The sequence below is a fragment of the Bos mutus genome, chromosome 24, assembly GCF_027580195.1.
Source record: "Bos mutus isolate GX-2022 chromosome 24, NWIPB_WYAK_1.1, whole genome shotgun sequence".
NCBI lineage: Eukaryota > Metazoa > Chordata > Mammalia > Artiodactyla > Bovidae > Bos > Bos mutus.
In genome coordinates this window covers 21,538,123-21,561,282 of record NC_091640.1, presented here as the reverse complement: position 1 = coordinate 21,561,282, position 23,160 = coordinate 21,538,123, and the positions used below count along the sequence as shown (strand labels likewise).

At 40.2% G+C, this 23,160-nt stretch overlaps 1 protein-coding gene across 3 annotated transcripts in view; it reads left to right on the top strand.

The window, feature by feature from the left end:
• GALNT1 (polypeptide N-acetylgalactosaminyltransferase 1) overlaps window positions 1–23,160 on the top strand; it is a 123,237-nt gene that overhangs the window by 30,878 nt on the left and 69,199 nt on the right. Inside the window, exon 2 of one of the 3 annotated variants that reach the window (XM_070361984.1) lies at window positions 12,393–12,447. The exons of 1 other annotated variant lie outside the window; for it this stretch is intronic. The gene's annotated coding sequence lies outside the window, so the exon portion shown is untranslated. Of the gene's footprint in view, window positions 1–12,389; window positions 12,448–23,160 lie in introns of all 3 variants that reach the window. One more of the 3 variants, XM_070361983.1, reaches the window with a different exon arrangement.

The window sequence follows — 23,160 nt, the reverse complement described above, 5'->3', positions numbered from 1 at the left end:
TTTTGTTAATCAAATGAATCATTTTTCTTTTGGGTTTTAGAAGTAGAGGTACATTTCTTGGCTGGGGGAGGATACTCAGCAACAAACTATTCAGAATGTATAGAGGCTTCAGTTTCTGGCAGTGTGGCAAATTAGAGAGTAAAAAAAACAAGAATGTTTCCTCTTATGAAACATTGCAAATACTGGATCAGATATTCAGAGTGCCTTTTAAATGTGTAGATGAACTGACAAGCAAGTAAGGAAACTCCTCAGAAGTCAAAACAAGACATCTTGAATCCAGGGAGGTAAGCTAACGGGATTATGGCTACTGTGCCAGGGTGCCAGGTCACCTGGAGACCTGGAGCTTTGGGTTTTCAGGGTGACCATGGGGGAACTGTCTAGACAGAGTCTCTGGATCAAGCAAGGTGAGAAGTTAGGTCCAGGGACTCTTGTATAAAGCTGAAATTCCCTAAAAGATGTTGGTAGATAAACTAGGAAAAATTTAAAAACCTGTCCCACAGTGTGCATGGGTGGGGACAGTAGACATGAGGTAAGGAGGATTGCCCGTCTCAGGTTGTCTGTCATTGGAAAGGTGAGCAGTCCTCCCTGGGAAATGGTAACCACACATCCATTCTTCACCAGGTTTGGGGTTGGAGCTCATGCTATCAGAATGGCACCAAAAAAAAAAAAAAAAAAAATCCAAGAAATTAGTGAGGAGTATGGATAGTTTCTTACTTCACACCATATTTTTAAAAAAAAATTCCAGATGGATTAAAAACGTGTGAAAGGCAAAACTTAAGCCTTCAGAGGGTGCTTTATGATTTCAGGCTTTCTTAACTAGTTTCCAGAAGCACAGCTGTTGAAGGAAAAGGTTAATAAATTGGGCTGTATTAAAACCAAGATCTTTTGTTTCTTGTTGAAAACAGTGTGTCGGGACTTCCTTAGTGGTCCAGTGGCTAAGCCGCCACACTCCCAATGCAGGGGGCCTACATTCAGTCCCTGACTAGGGAATGGGATCCCACATGCTGCAGCTAAGGCCTGGCTCAGCAAGTAAAAAAGCTAAAAGAACAGAAAACAGTGTGTAAAGACAAGTCACAAGTGCACAAATAGAAGTTATTTCTAACACATACAACTGACAAAGTTTTTTTTTGTCGCAGTAATATATACGCTCATATGTATATATGTCAGTACACATGCATATGTTAATGTGAGAAGATAAATGAGCAATAGAGAGGAAAAGCTTTTCGTAGAAAAAAATGAATAGCCACTAAATATTTGTCAACAGGGAAATGTAAATTAAAACTACATTGACAAAATTATAAAAGTTGAATAATACCCAGTATACTCCTGTAATGCTCTATGGCCAAAGTCAGCCAACTTTCTATAAAGGGCCGGATAGTATTTTAGGCTTTTCAGGCTGTGCAGTCTCTGTTGTAATCGCTCAGCTTTGCTGTTGTAGAGCAAAAGCAGCCATAAACCATACATAAACAAATAGAATAGATGTGGCTGTGTTTCCATAAAATTTTATTTATAAAAATAGTGGTTCGCCAACCCCTGCTCTGTGGCGCCAGAGGTAATGAACTATTAATAAATCAATATGGACAGATCTCTCACAAACTGGATTACTAAGATAGCAAAAAAGACATTATCATGTGATTCCATGAATGTACCTTCCAAAGGTGGACAATAAAGAATACAGATGTATGGGTTTACCATGTTTACTGGGACTTGACTGGTTTTGAGTTCTGGCCTTTAACAGTCTCTGTTGGCCAAATTACCTACCTACCTTAGAGCATCAGGATTCTTACCTGTTTGATGGGCTTAATGGTTCCTAGTTCTTTGGCTTGTTGGGAGGATTTTGTTGTATAGTGGCCCTGAAAGTGCTTATTAGCACAAAGTTAAAAGTTCAGAAACTGTGGCTCTGCCTTCATTCTCCTTTTACAACCTAAATTTCCATTAAAAGAAAGGATAACCTTTCTTGCTTTGGGAACTTGAGGTATTTTTTTTAATCCAGCCTTGCACTGCATGTGGTTAATGTGGCTGATAGTAAGGTTTGAAATAGCCTTACCCCGAAGTCCTGAGTAAGATTTGATTTCTTTTAATTAGCACAGTTTGTGAGACCCTCTGATGTTTTAGTGTCATGTTTAAATCACAGACTCTGTGTAACTTGCTAAATACAAGACAAAAACAGCTTCCAGTGTCACTTAACTGTCCTCTGTAGTTAGCATGGAGCATTGTGGGGACTCCTCTCAGAGCGCTGTCATCTTTTGCCTTTATGTTCCGCTCTCCAGGCTCTTCTCTGACCTCTTAGCCCTTTCAGTTCTCTAAATGTTGCTCACTCCTGAAACTCATGACATATCAGCTTCTTCAGCTGAAAAATGATAAAATTTCCCCCTCGATCTTTTGTCTGTGGCTTCTGTTCTCTGTAACCTCTTTTGATACCATCAGTATCCTGATCACAGATGTTCATATTAGCTGTCTCCTCCCTAAGGATAATGACATGGTCTAACTCACCTTTATTTTCCCATGGTCTGGTTACGTGCTTGGTATATAGTACATAGGTGCTTATTATATTGAAGTTAAGTGAATGAATGTATTCATGACTTGATTTTGTTCACAAAAAACCAGTGTTTTCGATAATTGGCCTGCCAAAGTAGGATTTTAAATCTATTCATAACTCTAAATCGGCTTTTAGCTATCTGAAACAAATTTAAAAGTTGTTTCTTTATGTCTCAAAAAATTGTAATATATTTAAAAGTAGAGGAAATAGTAAAGCGAACCCCTGACTCTGGTTTCCATCTTCCAGATTCAGCAAAAGTTAAGATTTGCCATGTATGCTTCACCTCTCATTTCTTTCCACACCTTCCTCCCAAGCCCAAGTATCTTTTTTTTTAATTAATTTTATTGTGGCATAGTTGATTTAAGATGTTGCATTAGAAACCCAAGTATCTTAAAGCAATACGAGACATCATGCTGTTTTGCCTCTAACGGTATCCATAGTGGATCTTTTAAAAGTGAGTCTATTTTCACATCTAGCCATGACACTGTTATTCCTAATAAAATTAACAATAATTTCTTGGTATCATCTGTTACCCAGTCCATAGTCGAATTTCCCCAGTGGTCCCTTAGTGTCCATTTGAGTTGGCTTGTTGATTCATAAGTCAAACAGATACACACGTTACATTTGGTTTTTGTGAAAAAACCCTTCTTAAGAAATAAAGCAATACCTAGTTTTTATTACCCCCCCTTTTTTTTCTTTTCTTTATGCTCTCTCAAGATCAGAGTTCTTTATAATAAAACCAAAATCTTTGCAATCGTGGGTACAGGGTCCATCTCCCTTGAGACTGCTTTGCTGTTCCTTTTTGTGAATTACTTCGCATGTGCAGGGCGGTGCTATCCTCTGCAGCACAGCGAACGCAGATGAAACGCTGTTACAGTCAGCAGTTTCCCGCAGTACTGTTAGGACTTTTCATGAAGCCTGTCAAACTATTTTACGTTCATTAAAAGTTATGCTCTTAGATAATGTTTAAACATATCTTAATATTTTATAGTTATTTTTCTTGAATTTATGATTGTAAGGAGGAAACGAAATCTAGGCTGTAACATAGTATGTTTGGAAAACTCTACTTATTGATGAACGTAATTCTTAAGTTCTGACATGGAGAAATATCATCTGTAGAAAATTTGCCTTTTGGTTATATTTTTGTCAATGATAAAGAAAAATGTGTAACTGTTCAGTGTGTATAATAAGGAAAAGAGCGATGACCCAAGTGTTTAGAGGTTTTGGCAGAATATAATTTTGAGAATTAAGTGGGAGTTTAAAAAATAGTGCAGAAGTAATGTTTTGAGTTCTTGATGTGAATTAAATAGAGTTATTCCAGGGACTTTTTCAACAATTTCCTTGTTAACTTTCTATTATATTGTTAAATGATTAATATCCTAATTGCAGTGGTTTTGGGGCTTTCTGAGAGCAGGAAGCAAATCCTGTGTTTGCTCCCAAAGAGCTGAAAAAAAATTCCAAGAAAATACACTTGGGGTATTATCTCCTAGTGTGGATCTTAAGTAGCATTGGTGCAGAAGCCATGTGAAACTAGAAGACTAAATTAAGGGAGTGAGGTAGAAAATAGCTATTCTCAGAAACAAAAGGCAAAGGGCTAGAGTTGAGTAAAAACAGCAAGATAAAATGCAGAAACAATATAAGCAACAAAGAGGTTAAGTGGCGTTAGGGAGAAACCAAATTGGGGGAAAAAATCCCCACAAAACCTGATATACCACATTGCTGGCTGGTTAAGGGGAGAATCTGAATAGCATGTTTTATAATCTCTGGTGCTTGTTATTTAATCGCCAAGTTGTACGGACTGTTTTGCGACCCCTTGGAGTATGTAGCCCGCCAGGCTTCTCTGTCCCTGGGATTCTCCAGGCAAGAATACTGGAGTGAGTTGCCATTTCCTTCCCCAGGGGATTTTCCCAACCCCCAAAAGAAGCCTGCGTTGACGGGTGAATTTTTTACCACTGAGCCACCAGGGAAGCCCTGTAGTTTGTGGACCTGGAATAAGTCTGTGAAGTAGAATTCATGACTAACTGGAATACCGTCTTTCTGTAACACAGTAATAGATTAACAAAGGGTTGGTGTTTTGTTTTTGTTTTCCTGTTTTGTTTTAATGGTAACTAAATATTTCAGACCATCATCTTGGTCTGATGCCTACCTCCAGCCCAGATTTCCATTTTGGTCTGTTGAGCAAATTTAAAACTTTTTTGATCTCAAAAGGTCACTTAAAGTTAACATCCAAGTAACATCAGACAGTGTTTTAAGTGAAGTAATTCTCGAAAGCCTCTTCATGTTTGCAGTCATAAAAGCCAGGTTTCGTTTGAGGGTTCTGTCGCCCTTGATATTCCCCCGCCTTTCTCTCTCTGGATGATTCCATGGAGGAGGAGGAAAAGTATGGCACTGAGCTCTGGGGAATGCATGGGAGAAGGAAAAATAGGAAAAGGGAATGACAACAGAGATTTCCATTTAGTCTGCAAATGTTTTTGGTTTTTCTCATCCCAAGTCCGGAGCCAAGAGACTGTGGGATCTTACCGTCTTGTTTGTCATCCAAACTGGCAGTAGCAGCGCTGGTGGTAATAGCATAGTACTGTCTGCGTTCTTGGAGTGTGGTTGGTTGGCCAGTTTCTAGTGAATTCTTTATCCTCTCTGCTTGGCCGCCTCAGTGTATAAATGTTGCCTGTGCATTTTGGCTTGATCTGTGGGTCAACATCTGCCTATGGGTGACATTTAAGAATCTCTGTTTAATATCTGAGAAGTAAAGGATATTTTTTAAATAAAAGATTTTAAACATACAGAAAAGTACAGTAGCAGAAGACAAGGAACAGCCATGAACTCACCTTTTCCCCGTGTCTTATCTTTACATTTTTCGCTATTTGATTCTGTGTCAGTATTAATATTCAGTTTAGCTCCATTCTTCATGTCTACATTCTGGGCAGTGAAGTCAGTTCCCTTTCAGTATGTTTCCCATACCCCGCCCAGTGATTTCTGATTAATCCTTGGTGGTGGTTTAGTCACTAAGTCATGTCCGACTCTTGCGATCCCATGGTATGTAGCCTGCCAGGCTCCTCTGTCCATGGGATTTTCCAGGCGAGAATACTGGAGTGGGTTGCTATTTCCTTCTCCAAAATTAATCCTTACTGGCTACCTTAATGTGTGTGGCAGGCCAGGATATGTAAATTGCCAGTCACAGTACAATAGTTTGAAAAGAGACAAGAGGAAAGCAGATATTCAGGGAGCATCTAGCAACTTGCCACAATTTTAGGTCTCTTACCTTTAAAAAAAGTCCATTGTAGTTGAAGCCCTTTCCTTCTTCCTTAGAATTAACCATATATGAATGTGGTATATTATTCTTATGCATATTATTTTGTCTTTAGATTGTATGTTTGTGTCCATGAACAGTGTCTTATTTTAGTATCTTTTAAAACTGTGTGTAAGTGGAACATTCTGTGCATATCCTGCAGATTACTTTTTTCCTTCATTCAGCATTATTTACCCAGTTGATACACATAGTTCTACTTGAACTGTTGCTTTGCAGCCACACGTTCTGGGAAACAGACTCACTCAGAAGCACAGTGCAGGTAGTGGAGTGCAGTTTATTACACCGGCGGGCACAAGGCAGAATCTCCTCTTAGCCAAGGACCCCAACCAGTTTTTGTGAAAACCTTATAGACCCTAAGTGTACTTGCTCACACCCACCTCCCCAAATTCCTTGAAACTAGTCTGGACAAGGTAAAAGAGAGATACGATCAAAGTTAACCCATGATTCGTGTCTCACAAGACTAGATAAAAAGTGGATATTTATCAATAGGCCTGTGGTCATATCCCGATAAACATAATGGAATTTACCACTTTGTTCTGTTACAGAGATAATTAGCATATTCTTTTAGGCAACGGAGAGTCCAAGTCCAAGTCCTGAGGCTCTTTTATCCGGGGGTCTGGTTTTCCATTGGTGTGCCATTTCTATAGACACCGGGCTCAGAGTTCAGAGTCCATTGGGAGGGTGACCATGCGTGTAGCCTAATGTCTGCAGCCTGGCCTGAGATGGAGTCCAGCTCTGTCTGTTTCCTCCTTCATGTGTAGTGTTGTTATACGGTTCATGTATCCACTTGCCTCTTGATGCATTTGTAGGTTATTACCTTTCTTCCCCATTATAAACAATGCTGCAGTCTTTATACATGTTTCTCTATACACATGTATGAGTTTCTCCTGGGTGTGTACCTAGAAGTGCAATTACAGAGTGAGAAGATAGTACTTTTGTCGGCTTTACTAGACACTATCAGATTGCTCTCCAAAGTGGCTGTGTCAAATTGCACTTGGAACAACGTTGTATGAGTGGCCTGTACAAACACCAAACTTGTGTTTTTGGTAATCTGTTGAAGTCAAATTCATTTCCCTGAATACTACTGAGGTTGAGTATATTTTCATGTTCATTGGCTATGTATGATTCCTTTTCTGTGATTTGCCCATTCATACCTTTTGGCCATTTTTCATTTGTGTGTTTTTGTTTTGATTTGGAGAAGTTTTTAAATACATTCTGATAAAGAAGCTGCCTACAATGCAGGAGACCCCGAGACAGAGGAGCCTGGTGGGCTACAGTGCGTGGGGTCGCGAAGAGTCAGTCACTACTGAGTGACTACACCACCACCACCACTAATCTTTTGCTGATTATTTCTGTTGTGGATATTTTCCCATAGTCTTTGGCTTATCATTTAAATGTCTGTGATGTTTTTGGTTGTGTTAAAAATTTTTCGTTTCCATAAAGTAGTTATTTTTTCTTTTATGGTTTGTGCTTTTTGAGTCTTCATTGAAAAATTCTTCTGTAACCAAGGATTTACAGATACTTTGTCTCATTTTCTTTTAAAGTTTGAGGTAGGAATTTAACTTTTACATGTGGATGAACATTTATTAAATAGTCCATCTCTCTCATACATTTGTGGTGCCACCTCTGTCATGCACCATTTGCATGCTCAAGGGCGTCTGATTCTGTACTTTGTTCTGTTTGATTAATCTTTTAATCTGCCTCTGTCCACAGTCACACTGACTTCATTCCTATAGCTTGATTGACATGTAGCAGTCAGAGTTCCACTGCCTTGCTGTTCAAAATTTTTATTGGCCACAAAAAATCAAAATCTTTTATGGCTTTGCCGTTCAGTTGGATTTTAGGATCTGCTTTTAAAGTTCTTTGAAAAACTATGTTGAGGTTTTTCTTGGAACTGTATTAATTATGAGGATTAATACCAAGATTATTTACTTTTCTAATAAATCTTCCATATGTGAGCATGCTATATCTTCATTTTTTTAAAAGGTCTTTCTGAGAAATTTTCTTAGAATTCTTAGATGAATTTTGTATGTTGATCTTGAATCCAGCAACCTTGCTAAAAGTTCTCATTAGTTCTAATTGCTTTTATTTTTTTGGATTTTCTGTCATTTCCTTTGTGGTTGCTCTGTTTTTTTCTTTCCAGTTCTTAAATCCTTTATTTCTTCTTGTTTTACTGTTCTGAATAGGAATTCCAGTACATTGTTCAGAGGAAAAAGTGATAGACGGCATTTTTGACCTTTTCCTAACTTCATTCAAAGGGAATGCTTCCAACACTTCACCAATAAGCGTTTTGTTTACTGTAGATTTAGGGCAGATAACCTTATCAGGTTAACAAAATTCATTCTTTTTTCTAATTTCCTACCATTTCTTTGTTTTTGTTTTAAATATCATGAATAGATGCTAGGCTGTATTATTAAGTGTAAAAGGTAAGCCCCTGGCAACCATATAGTTACATTTCCTCCCACCACTATCCTTTTCTCTAATTTTGTCTTATACTTCATCTGTATGTTAATAAATTATACAATATAAAGTTAGAATTTTTTTTTCATCAACCATCTCTTTTAAGAAATCAAGAGGAAAAACTTTAGGCTTTTAAATTTACTGATATTTACCATTGCTGATATTCTTCATTTCTCTTACAGATCTGAGTTTCCATCTGGTTTCATTTTCCTTCTGCACTTCTTATAGACCTGCATACAGGTCTATGAGAGATGAGCTTTGGCTTTTTCTTATCTGAAAATGCCTTTGTTTCATGTAATGAGAAGTAATCCATTTTTTCTCTGTATATGATACTGTCTTTTTTTCTTCCTCTGGTTGGTTTAAGATTTTCTCTGAATCTTTAGTTTTCAGCAAATTGAATATGATGTGCTCTCGTTGTGATTTTCTTTGTATTTTTCTTAGAGTTAGCTGAACTCAGATTTGCGATTTTCTCTTTTCCACCAGCTGTGGACATTTTCAGTTCTTACTTTTATGTATACTTTTCTGCATATCTTTCTCTGCATAAGTTTCTCAGATGGAAAAATCATGGAAGGGCTTCCCTGGTGGCACAGTGGTAAAGAATCTACCTGCCAATGCAGGAGATGCAGGTTTGATCCTGGGTCAGGAAGATCCCCTGCAGAAGTAAATGGCTGCCCACTCCAGTATCCTTGCCTGAAAAATCCCATGGACAGAGGAGCCTGGCAGGCTACAGTCCGTGAGGTCGCAAAGAGTCAGATACGACTTAGCAACTAAACAGCAGCAGCAGCAAACTTCATGGTAGACGATAGTCCCTGTTGGATGAGAGTTCCTTGCCAGTATCTGATACTGTCAGTGTTCTGAATTTTAGCCATTATAGTACATGTATAGAGGTGTTTTGTTGTTTGAATTGTATTTTACTGGTATAGGGAGCATCTTTTCATATGTTTATTTGCCATCTGTATATCTTTGGTAAGGTTGCTTTCGCTTTTAACTGCTCTGTAAACTGCTCTGAATCCTTACATAGCTTTTATTGAAAAAAATCCAATCTGATAATTTTTAATGAATACAGTTAGGCTTTTTATCTTTATTTAAATTACCTATGTATGGGATTTATTTCTGCCATTTTGTGCTTTCTATATTTGTGGGTTTTTTAAATCATTTTAAATTTCCTTTTATTCTAAATTGACTGGTTTTATTATTTCTCCTTTTTTTCCAGTTTGGTTTTTAATTATACATGCTGTTTTTACTTAATTAGTTATCTTTAATATTAAAAATATTAATCATAAAGGCCTTAATCAAATATCTCTGCCCTAAACCTAAACACAACGCCCTTAAAACGCTTTCATTTCAGGTTCCTTTATTCCTTCTTACATGCTGTTGCTTTCTGGTATTTTTGTTCATTTAACCAAATAATTATTAACTTCTGTCATGTGCCAAGTACTATTCCAGGTGCTGTAGTAATAGCATTAAAATAAAGTCTCTGCCCTCGTGAGGCTTACAAGATATTTAATACATATATTACATTGTAAATTGGTGTTTGGTGCTAGAATGGAAAGGAAAGCATTAGGACAAAATAAAGAATGACTTAGAAGTGGAGATGCTATTTTGTGTATGAGTTTCTCTTGTCCTCAGACATTTCATAAGATTTTTAGAGCTTAAATGTGAAAAACTTGATTCCCATGCTGGAGGAACTTGCATTCTAACCAGAGAGTCAGAGAAGTTAGAGATGTGAGAGCCATCAGCATACAGGGGAGGTATGTCAGCTTTACCTCTGGTGGATTCCCCAGGGACCTGTGTAGTGTCAGCCTGCAGACACATCCAGGGCAGAGTGGGGTGAGCCAGAGAAGACTGCAGAGCATGTTGAGAAAAGTGGGAGAGAAAGGAATGACCCTGGAACCAAGATAAGAAGAAGGTTTGGTTCTATTTACAGCTTGTCTGTTCCCAAGATATTAATAATTTAAGAGGCTGAGACCTCAGGTAGGATGAATATAAGAAAGCGACTTGTTTTGGTAGTTAGAACATTAGAGTGATTTGATTAAAAAAGAAAGTTTCATTGAAGTGAAGCCATACCACACTGGGTTGAGAATTTGAGAAGTTAGACACAGAAAGTGAAGCCTTCTTGCACAGAAGGTAGTAAAGGAAACAGTAGAGTGAGAGAGTGATGATTTGAAGGGAAGAGGGCAGCATTGTGGAAGTCAGGGCTAAGATGGATGTTCTGGCAAGATGTGAAACAAAACTCCCCTTGGAGACTTTCGGGGCTCTATGGCCAGGCGATAAGGTGGGCCTCTGGGCTGGAGAAGGTTTCTCCTGGATCCGTTACTTGCCAGAAACTCGTCCCCAGAATCTCTAGTTTTTCCATTGCTGATGGTGGCAATGTATTTCCTTGTGTCTGCGCTCATGGTCAGGAGGAAAGATGTAAATTTTCTGAAACCACGTTGTTCTGTTTTAATGAGTTGGCGTTTGAATTCAGGAGATAAAATTAAAAACATGGGGAAACATCCCCTGACCATTGCTCTTCAAATGCCTTAGCGTGAGAGGACATCACCATAATGTGCTAACTACCAAGACAAGTCTCTTTCTTATACTCATTCTACTTGAGACATCAAGTAGAATGAGATTTCCCTTTTCCAAACACACAACCACATCTCCCCATTTTTCTGTTCATTGTCCCCAGAAGTCCCTTGATTTTTCTGTCTGCCTATTTTAACTCATATTGTTTTGTCCACCTGAAATATCCTTTTGCCTTTTCCTAACTCAGACCAATTCCCCAGTCGTTCTCCTTCACCATTTTCTCTCCTTGGTGTGCTGTAGCTCCTTGTAACTTGGCACCTGTTGCAAAAATAGAAAAGCATTTTGTAAATTGTAAAGTGTCATACAAACTTACTAATATTATCTGTCCTTCTGAACTGCAAGCTCATTGAAGGCAGAAACTGAGCCCTTTTCATGTTTATGTACATCAAACTACACAGTGTTGTGTCTTGCACATCCTTGTTATTTATTAAAGTCTGAATGAATTAGGGATATGTGATTCTTTGATAGGCTTAAGGGTTGTTAAGACTGGGCATGTAACACACCAGGTTCTGTCTTGCAGCTATTCCATTTATATTGAAATTCTCCTTCTATGGAATCTCCTTTAAAAGTAGATTCCCTAATTTGGATCCTCCACTGGTTTACATTTCGTTTTTTTCTTCACAGGCTACATACCTATCTAAATCAATAATTATAGGTTGCATAGTGATGTATTGGCATGCTTTTGACTGTAGTATTGCAGAATATCCAGTTAAACAGTCAGAGTTTTATCCCTTTGATAACAAAAAGTCCAGCTCTGTGCAGTTTCAGGATTAGTCTGTTAGTGGCCCCTGGGGATAGTCAGGGTCCCTTTTGCTTTCTGTTTCCACCTTGCCATCCTAAGCATGTTGACGTTGGCTCCCCTCATGCCCCCAAGATGGCTGCAGCACTTCTCAGCATGTTCTGCACACAGTATCCAAAGGCAGAATAGTGTCTCCTTCCGCTTCTCTATGAGGCAGCGTAACTTTTCCTGAATGCTTCCCAACAGATTTCCCTTCAGATCCTGCTGGTTGAGATGTGGTTATTTACACTGGCAAGAGGAGTGGAACAGTCACAGTTGGCTGGGACCAGTCAAGAATAGGTAGTCTAGCGGAAAATGATCACTTGAATTCAGTTAGAGGTCTAATGGCAACGAAAAGCAGGGGGTGGGGGTGGGATATGGAACAGTGTCTGCCATAGGTACTGTCTGTGTGTCCTTGACCTTCCCACCAGGGAAGTTAATATCCTTGTCGATTTCCAAGAAGAGGAAAGATACTTTTTACAATATTTCCACTGAGCTTGGTGTTGGATCTCAGAAATACTGTATTCGTCGACTCACTCATTCACGTAATAAACATGAACTGAGCACACATTTTGTGCCAGGTGTGGTGCTCAGCACGGGGGAAGTAGCTGAGTAAGACCTGCTCCTCCTCAGGCGAAGTGGCTGGCACTTAGTCCAGTGGAATAGGGTGGCTGAAGTAAAGCGGGGAGGACAGAGTTATTCTGTAATAAACTGATTTTAGGAAATTTATTTTTCAGCAGGAGATGTGGGACATGTGGATTTGGGATGTGAATTCATTTGAAAAGCCACTTTGGGGTAAGTTGATCACTGGGCGTAAATGACTTCAGGGTTGGACTTCTCTTTACATTGGGATTTGCTCTTACAGTGGCGCAGGTTCAGATTTACCCTGACTGGACTTGATGCCTCATATACATGCCAGAAAGTGAGTGGCTTGTACTAAAATCCTAGCACAGTAATTTGAGAAACATAACCATCAAGCATAGCCACATGTGGTACTAATTAATTAGCACATTCACTTCTCATTCACGAAAGCAATGTGAAGACTAAATGAAGACCACATTTAGAAATAGAAAGATACTTATTATATAGGGTTTAACTACTGGGTGTTCACCCAGTAGTCCTGATGTGTGGACTGGAGAGCACTCATGGCGCCAGTGTTAGGAGGATGAAGGGTTCAAGTTTGTCTCTGAGCTTCTCTTTGCAGGACTCCAAATGCATCAGTACAAATGTAAAATGTTCCTGATTTTTTTTGTTTCATCTAAGAAAGAGCCTTTAGAATTACTATTTAATATTTACTGAGTGTTTACTGTGAGTATGTTGTGCATTACTGCATTTAATTCAGGGACTGTGACCTGGGTATGTTTTTCTCATTCAAGGAATAAAGAGGCCCAGGTTTATGCAAATAAAGTAAAATTGCTAGGAGCACATTACTGATATTAATACGTTCTGGAATTCAAATGTGAATTTTAGCATTTGGCCTAATAGACCATCACTTCTGTTTTAAAATGCTGATTGTGTTGGCTGTTCCCAAGACCACCCCCAGATTTAGTGATTGCCTAGGGGGATCTATTTCTGCTTTATTGACTGTGCCAAAGCCTTTGACTGTGTGGATCACAATAAACTGTGGAAAATTCTTCAAGAGATGGGAATACCAGACCACCTGACCTGCCTCTTGAGAAATCTGTATGCAGGTCAGGAAGCAACAGTTAGAACTGGACATGGACCAACAGACTGGTTCCAAATAGGAAAAGGAGTACGTCAAGGCTGTATATTGTCACCCTGCTTATTTAACTTCTATGCAGAGTACATCATGAGAAACGCTGGGCTGGAAGAAACACAAGCTGGAATCAAGATTGCCAGGAGAAATATCAATAACCTCAAATATGCAGATGACACCACCCTTATGTCAGAAAGTGAAGAGGAACTAAAAAAGCCTCTTGATGAAAGTGAAAGAGGAGAGTGAAAAAGTTGTCTTAAAGCTCAACATTCAATAAAGATCATGGCATCCGGTCCCATCACTTCATGGGAAATAGATGGGGAAACAGTGGAAACAGTGTCCGACTTTATTTTTCGGGGCTCCAAAATCACTGCAGATGGTGACTGCAGCCATGAAATTAAAAGACGCTTACTCCTTGGAAGGAAAGTTATGACCAACCTAGATAGCATATTGAAAAGCAGAGATATTACTTTGTCAACAAAGGTCCGTCTAGTCAAGGCTATGGTTTTTCCTGTGGTCATGTATGGATGTGAGAGTTGGACTGTGAAGAAAGCTGAGTGCCAAAGAATTGATGCTTTTGAACTGTGGTTTTGGAGAAGACTCCTGAGAGTCCCTTGGACTGCAAGGAGATCCAACCAGTCCATTCTAAAGGAGATCAGCCCTGGGTGTTCTTTGGAAGGACTGATGCTGAAGCTGAAACTCCAGTACTTTGGCCACCTCATGCGAAGAGTTGACTCATTGGAAAAGACTCTGATGCTGGGAGGGACTGGGGGCAGGAGGAGAAGGGATGACAGAGGATGAGATGGCTGGATGGCATCACTGACTCGATGGACATGAGTTTGAGTGAACTCCAGGAGTTGGTGATGGACATGGAGGCCTGGCGTGCTGTGATTCATGGGGTTGCAAAGAGTCGGACACGACTGAGCGACTAAATTGAACTGAGGAGGATTCATAGCATTCAGCATGTGATCTCTGAATAATAGCTAAGATTTATGACAGCAAAAGGATACAAAGCAGTGTTAGCAAAGGGAAGAAGTGAAATCTGGAGGAAAGCAGTTACTATCTTCCTAGAGTCCTCTCCCCATGGAATAAGCTTAATTCCTCCAGGTAAGCTTAATTCCTTTAGCAGTGAATTTTGACAACATGTGTGAAGTGTTGTCAATCAGGAAAACTCATTAGACTTAATGCCAGTGTTTTTATCAGACCTGGTAATGGAGGTACCTTCTGCCTAGCATGTACCAAAATTTCAGGCTCCCAACAGGAAAAGAGGTGTTTTGCATAAATCATATTGTTTGTACAGGCAGTTTCAGCACAGTGAGGCCTGCTTATCATTTAAGGTAAGATTTATATCAGCATAGGAAACTATGTATCACTCAAGTTCCCAAACACCAGCCAAGGGCTAACATTGCAACCAGACCTTTCTAAAGACAGTAATCTCAGGCCTATGTCTTAGCTTTTATGCTGTACGCTGATGTATTCATTCAAGGATATCGTCCTTATGATCATGCAGCTTCTGAAAAGGAATGAGAGAAGTCGGTATTATGGTGTTGGTTTTGGGGGCCCTTTGATGCTTTTGAACTGTGGTGTTGGAGAAGACTCTTGAGAGTCCCTTGGACTACAAGGAGATCCAACCAGTCCATTCTAAAGGAGATCAGCCCTGGGATTTTTTTGGAAGGAATGATGCTAAAGCTGAAACTCCAGTACTTTGGCCACCTCATGCGAAGAGTTGACTCATTGGAAAAGACTCTGATGCTGGGAGGGATTGGGGGCAAGAGGAGAAGGGGACGACAGAGGATGAGATGGCTGGATGGCATCACTGACTCGATGGACGTGAGTCTGGGTGAACTCTGGGAGTTGGTGATGGACAGGGAGGCCTGGCATGCTGCTATTCATGGGGTCGCAAAGAGTAGGACACGACTGAGCATCTGATCTGATCGGATCTGATCTGACTACCCACTAGTTTGATTTGCTGGAAAGACTGACACAGCTCAACATAGTGTTGTACTCACTGCATTTTTATTACAGCCAAAGATACAGTGCAAGAACAGCAGAAAAAAGATAAAACAGGTGAATGTTGACGAGATCAGGTGTGGACTTCTGAGTCTTCCCTCCGTAAGGATCACAGGACCACGAGTTCCCCTCCAGCTGTGAATGATAAGAGACAAGTACAAGACGTGTCTGGTCAGGGAAGCACATGAGTGTCAGAGCCTGGAGCTCCTGTTGGTAGCCAGCTGGTCACGTAGGCGTATTCCTGCCATGTGGCTAGCTTTGGCAGCTGAGAGTTGGGCCCCAGACCAGACACCAGGTGCGCGTCATAAATCTTGATGATTTCTTTAAACAATGCTGACAGCCTGGTACATCCTGACTCACCACCTCTAACATCCTTAACAAATAACCATGAACATTCCAGGAGTTTCTTCTCAGCATTTGGCCAGGGGTCATTGCCATGGCCCTAGGCATCCCCCTGGGCTTAGCATGGACAGGGTAGAACACACCTGCTGTGTTAACTCTTTCCTCACAGACTTCCACATGAAATAATGTTGCATTTGCTGAATGCAAAATTTAATGATGATATATTCTGTAGAATATGATACTCCACACTTGAAAAAAAATAACTGATAGTGGAAATAGTTGACAGATTTCACTTACCTGAAGGGAGGCTTCTAGATTCTTTTCTTTTAGGGATTTATATATAATGGTGACTTTTGGATTTCCCATTTTGTCCACAAATCCTGGTGGCTTAGACAGTAAAGAATCTGCTTGCAATGCAGAAGACCTAGGTTCAAACCCTGGGTTGGGAAGATCCCCTGGAGAAGAAAATGGCAACTCACTCTAGTATTCTTGCCTGGAAAATTCCATGGACTGAGGAGCCTGGTGGGCTACAGTCCATGGGATTGCAAAGAGTCAGACATGACTGAGTGACTAACACTTTCACTTTTCATTTGTACTATATACAGGTATATGTTATGTTAAATAAAAATATAACAAAATTAACTTAATTAATTTTATTAATTAAATTAATTAACACATTACAAAATTACACATTGACCTTCTGTCTGTGAAAGTCAGCCTCATGAGAGGCTTTTAAACACAATGGGATTTCTTTTTTTTACTCAATTTGCAGCTTTACAGAGATAATTTTGCAGAAAGAAAATAACTCATAGCTTAAAAGTTACCTGCTTCCAGGATTTGAAGCCAGTCTTCACTAGTTAATTTATTGCTGTTTGAAAACTGCTTTCTATTATGCAAAAAAGGAAGAGTAGTTGGGGAAGATTCCGTGCTTGAATCTGAGAAGTTCTGAGTTAACAGAATCACGCAGCTTGCCTCGATGCAGGGCTTCATAGAACCTTTGGTGCAGTGATATACAGAATGAATCTCTCAGAGCAAATGGAGGAAGTAACATTTCCCTAACTTAATTCTTTAGTGAGAACTCTCAGGTATGAGTCCTACAAATGGTGTTCTTCAGAACAAAATAGCAGGACATCAGGAAGCCCTTAAAGGATTTTAGCTAAAGGAGAGAGAACAAAATATTTGTAGAAAAAATTTGAAGAAAACCTTGTTGCAGCAAAGTTTAGTATCTTACACTGTCTGATAAAACCTGTTTAGAAACTTCCCTATCTGGATGTCTTTTTCCTGCCAGGTTTCCTGAGTTGGTGTTTCTCTTTTGTAATGTGAATGGCGTGTCTCTTACCCTGGTATTTAGTAGCGTGATAACAGTTTCCATGGTGTGGATCATTGCCTTCATGCTCCTACCATCTACAGTGTCTGACATGGTATCAAGAACAGAGTTGGCCAAGACTCAGTAAATATCCAAGCAGCATGGAATGATTGGGACTCTAGAATACTGGTTTGTTTTGTTTTGTTTTGTTTTAAAGGAATAACAAAGTAGTAGACATAAAGTTTAGATAGTATACATTTATTTTAGTAATGTCATTTTGAAGAACATTTTTAGAACTTTGCTTTTGACTTCTTGAATTTAATTCCTCTTCTCATCACCAACTTCTTTTTTTATGACTTATATGAATTTTTAATTGGTTTATTTTCTCAGAACAGTAAAATTGTTCCACCATAGACATGTAAGCATTTTTAACTACTGGATTTCTTGTGCAGTAGATGTGGTCAGCATAGCTAAGGAAGGCCAGTGGGTCAGAAGTAGCCAAGGTACTCCTCACCTAGTAAAAGGTGAGAATATTTGCTTTACCTAGTACCAAAAATTGTTGTAAAGCTATAATTAAGATGCTGTGTGGTGTAGGGATAAGCAGACCAATGGAACAGAATGTAGAACCTCAGAAACATGACTTATGACAAAGTTGGCATTGCACACTTTTAGGGAGAGATTGAACTTTTCCATAAACAGTACTGAGACAATTGGTTATCCATAGGGAAGAAAATAATATTGAATCTGTACTTACACTGGAAAGGTAAAACTTTAAAACTTCTAGACATTAAAATATTTTTAATGATCTCTAGGTAGAGAAAAACTTCTTAAGACATAGAAAATATGGACTACAAAATACACCTCTTATTAAGAAGATAAGCTATAAACTGGGCAAAGATACTTGTAGTACATGTAACTGACACAGATTAGAATCCAGACTGTATAAAGATCTTCACAAACTAATAGGAAAAAGACAAAACAACTTCACCCAATAGAATAAACTTCAGTGAATACATTAGGAAGAGGAAATGGAAATGTCAGAGATGGTGGGGAAACTCAAATTAAATTACACACTTACCAGATTGTCAAAAAATTAAATAGTTTGACATCAATAAGTGTTGCCAAGGACATAACACATCCAGAGTTCTCATTTTGCTTTAGACATCTGGGAAAGCAAGTTTGCCATATGTTGTCATATTGAAAATACGTGTAGTCTCATGACCTAATATCCCTAGGTATGTCCTCTAGATCAGGGTTGTGACAACTCATGAATAAAGAAAGATTTTTAACATCTTTAAATGATTAAGAAATAATTTCATAATTTATAATTTAAAAATTATATGAGATTCAAATTTAATTTCCATAAATAAGCTTCATTTTATTGGAATACTGTCACACTTACTTGGTTACATATCATGGCTGCTTTTGTGGTACAACCCCAGATTCAGGTGATTGCCACAGAGATGTTATGTCCCGCAAAGCCTAAAATGTTTACTGCCTGGCCCTTTGCAGAAGTTTGCTGACCCCTGGCACATGTGTACCAGGAAACATGCATAAACCTAGAAATAATGCCATGCCTATTAAGCATGAAAGGGATAAGCTATGATTAGCCCCATAGTGTATGATGACATTAATATAAGCCAATTGAGCATTATACAGTGGTGAAAAGGAACGGACTACAACAACATGCAGCATGAATGGGCTTGAGAAATGTAGTGTTAGAAGAAAAGCAAGTTTCAGATTTTTCCACTTATAAGCGGTTCAGTGTCCCTTCAAGTAGCATAGTGTGCCTCATAATGTATAATTGTTCTGACTAGTAGAGAGGAACTTCAGAAGTGGACCAGAGCCTGTCTGACTTTAGGTTTCCTCTCTCTGCCCCACCACTACCCCCGCTTCCGCATCCCAGGTGTGTGTCAGGAACCCCGTTCAAACTCTCATAAGTGGAAAAGGGGATTATTAGAAGGATTCCTGAGTGGTCACGAAAGCCAAAGAAGAGACAGGGACTCAGTCACTACGGGACCCTCCTCCTCTCGTCCTGCGTGCCTCTGTCTGAGCTCGCCCTCTTGGACTGCAGGTCGGCTTTCTCTCCGTGACGGGCAGTGTAGCTGACTGCAGCGCTAGGTTAGCATGGGCTTCCAGTCTGTGACTTGGGAAGTGAAGGGCTGAGGGCCTGTGCTTGGCCTGGCCAGGTCGTTTGGCTATCCTGTGCCCATGGGACTAGGTCTATTACCAGAAGTCCTTGGGGTATGGTGGGCAGAGCAAGAGTCAGAATCATGAGCCAGGAAACCACCTCAGCCTGTGTCTATTTTCTCGCTTCTTTAAAGAGTAGTAATGTGTAAAACAATATGTGGCATTCTGACACAGCTTTGTGGATATCAGGCCTTTTTTGGAGTGATCATTAAGACATTGGTTGTCTAAGACCATATGGTGGAAAGAGAGGTTAAATGTCTGTTGAACATATTAGTTTAATTAAAAAAAAATCTCTGCAGCATTACCACAGAGATCTCTCATGCTTCCCCTTTATGGTCACAAACATTTCAGTCTTTTCCTCCTGTAGGGACATTTAAGACATTAAAATATTTGAGTCAAAATAGATGTTATTGTTGCTTTAAAACATGATACACGTGGACTTCCCTGGTGGTGTAGTGGATAAGAATCTGCCTGTCAATCCAGGGGACATGGATTTAATCCCTGGTCCAGGAAGATTCCACATGCCTTGGAGCAACTCATGCACCTCAGCAAGAGAGGTCCCCGCAGGGAGAAGCCCAGGCGCCGCAGAGTAGCCCCTGGAGAGAGGCGGCTGGAGAAACCCCAGCTGGAGAAAGCCTGCGAAAAGCAACAAAGGCCTAGCGCAGGCAAAAATAAAAATAAATAGTATTAAAAAATTTATTTGGTTCTGTAGTACTATAGCCATGTGCCCAGAACTCATTCCAAAAGTTCTGAGAATATGTAGGTATAATACAATTACTTAAAAAAAAAAAGACATGACATACTGCTGATTTTTTTCTGAATGACTGGGAGGGTACTTAACCCATTGGTAATAGTGTTTAAGGTACTTGAAGAAATATACAACAGTTATCCTCCTAAAATTTAAATTGTTTCTTTGAAGGGTCCTCACCTCTTCTGTATTTACCTATTTTTAAGGTTATTGAGGTTGAATTTATTATGTACAGTAGAATTCACCCTTTTAAGTGTAGTCATACCCGTTTGGACAAATGGACACAGTTGTATGAGCACCACCACAAGCTGGGAGTACCGGGTTTCCCATCATCACAAGTTTTCAGTCCTTTGAGGGCAGTCCCCTACTCTTCCAAGCCCCTGGCAACGGCTGATCTGATTTCTCTCTCATATAAATGGCATCATGTAGTATACAAAATGCAGCCATTTGTTACTGACCACTTTCACTTAGCATAAGGCTTGTGAGATTTATCAGTGCTGTTGCATGTACATCGAGAGTTTTTCTTGATTGCTGGATTCTGGGTTGAAGTCCTTCACTGTTTAGAGTACCACAATTTGTTTATCCATTCACCAGGTGGTAGACGTGTGGATTGTTTCCAGATTTTGATGGTTATGATTGAGTTGATATAAAGGTTGTGTACAAGTCTTTGTGTAGACATACATTATCCTTTCTCTTAAGTAAGATTCTTATGGGAGAAAAACTTTGTTTTCAGGAGAGACTGTACCATTTTGCATTCCACTGGCAGTGTGTTAGTGGTCCAGTTACAGCAGTTCTTGCTAGCATTTGGTAGTTTTCGTTTTTCCTTTAGCTGTTTATATTGGTGCATAGTGGTGTTTCATTGTGTTTTTAATTTGCAGTTCCCTAGTAGGTGGCATTTGGAGAAGGCAGTGGCACCCCACTCCAGTACTCTTGCCTGGAAAATCCCATGGACGGAGGAGCCTGGTGCAGGCTGAAGTCCATGGGATTGCTGAGGGTCAGACACGACTGAGAGACTTCACTTTCACTTTTCACTTTCATGCATTGGAGAAGGAAATGGCAACCCACTCCAGTGTTCTTGCCTGGAGAATCCCAGGGATGGCAGAGCCTGGTGGGCTACCCTCTATGGGGTCGCACAGAGTCAGACACGACTGAAGTGACTTAGCAGCAGCAGTAGGTGGCATTAGCGGTAAAGAATCCATCTGCCAGTGCAGGAGACACAAGAGACATGGGTTTAATCCTTGGGTCAGGAAGATCCCCTGGAGAAGGAAACGGTAACCCGTTCCAGTATTTTTGCCTGGAGAATCCCATGGACAGAGGAGCCTGGCAGGCCACAGTCCCTGGATTGCAAAGACTCGGATCTGACTGAGTACACACACACAATAGCTAACAATGTTGAAAATCTTTTCTTGTACTCATTTACCACCTGAATTGCTGTTCCGGTGAAGTGACAGTTCAAACTTTTCGCCCACTGTTTTCGATTAGGGTTTTTAAACACTGTATTTGGAGAGTTTTTTATGTGGTCTGGTTACAAGTAATTTATCAGATGAGTCATTTGTAAATATTTTCTCCCCATATGTGACTTGTTTTTTATTTAACTGTCTTTTGAAGAGCAGATTTTATTAAGTCCAACGTGCAGTCTTTTTATTTTTTAATGATTTGTGCATTTTACTGTTAATGTCTGAGGAATCTCTGCCCCAAGGTTTCAGAGGTTTTTGCCTCTTCTTTATTCTCCTTTCTCCCTGCACCTCCTGCCTTCTCTGTACCGCTCTCCTTCCAAATACATACACACCCCCTGCGTTTCATCTTCAATTTTAGAATCTAATTGTGCTGCCTTGGAAAAATTAAACAGGGATGGGTACAGAGTTATAAAGACTTACATTTAAGTGTTCTGGGCTGTAAGCTTAAAAGAAATAACAATCAGCAGGTTTTAGAGAACACAGCCACATTTGCGTCCCAGATAGCGCACCAGCAGTTAGACTGCTTGCTTTGCCAGTGACCAAGAGAGGTAGCCTTGCACGTGAAGTGGCTTGAAATACATGGTATATCGGCTTCTCTGGAGAGATCTGTTGTTCCATGACACTGCGCGTTGTAATCCTTTTGGCCTTGCCCTCACCCTAGTCACTAGAGTTAGTAGTGGTTGCTCACTCCATGTGAGGGACTTGAGGCAAGAATCCGACAGTGGCACCCCTGTTCTAGGGTACAAGTGGGGAGTGTTGGTTTGATGGAAGGAGACCAATAGGCAAGAGATCACAGTCCCCAGAGAGGTGAGCAGAAATAATACTTCACAGTTACAAGTGTCACCTAGTATTTTGGGGTGCTTTTCAGGTTGCTGGCTAGCCCCTTTGTAAGGTAGGAAAGAACTGTTATCTTTTTCATAGATAAACTCTCTGATCTATCCCGGGTTCATGCTACATAAACTGCCCTTGTAAGAAGCTCCTGGGCCCCCCTGGAGCTTACAGCCCTTCAGAGCATCTGCACATTGGCTTTCAGTGGGGGGCACCTGTGCCAAGTGTTTCCTCCATCCACCCCAAGTGCGCTTGATTCTTCCATCTCCCGGGCAGCACTGACACGCGCCTTTGAGCCTTGGTGCCCACGGCTCCATGCAATGATTCCTCGTCTGAGGTCCTGGGGACTGCTTCAGTGCTCCCCCAGACGAGTGCCAGCATGCCAGGAGTGTTTTTGATCTAGCCGTCCCATATTTGGTAACCGTCCATCCAGTCATTTTCTCAAGATGTAACAGATTGGGGTGAGGGTGGGACACATAGAAAGGAAGGTTCAGGGAAGTCTGTGCAGTTACTGTCAGAGCCAAGTCCAGGCCTCAGATCTCTCGATGCCCTTTTCTTCTACGCTTTCCATGAGTCTGTTTCTGAATGGCTGGTGACTAGCATTTTTAGAATGGGATTCAGTGGGACAGAGAGATAAGAATCACTCCAGTTAAACTGATGCAGTACAGCGACCGGGAGAGCTCATATAAATCCTTGGACCATGGAACTGAAGGGGAGTGTTTGAAATGGACTGGGAATTACTGATTTCTTAAACCCCTGTGGCAGTTAATGGGTTAGTTTTTACTTGAGTGTTTAATATAGCAGTTGAATAGAAGGCAGTAAAACCCCACGTGTTTAATGGATATGAGATAGTCACTCACTGTTTTAATTTGCATTTTCTTAATTGTAGTGAATCGAGCCCATTTTCACT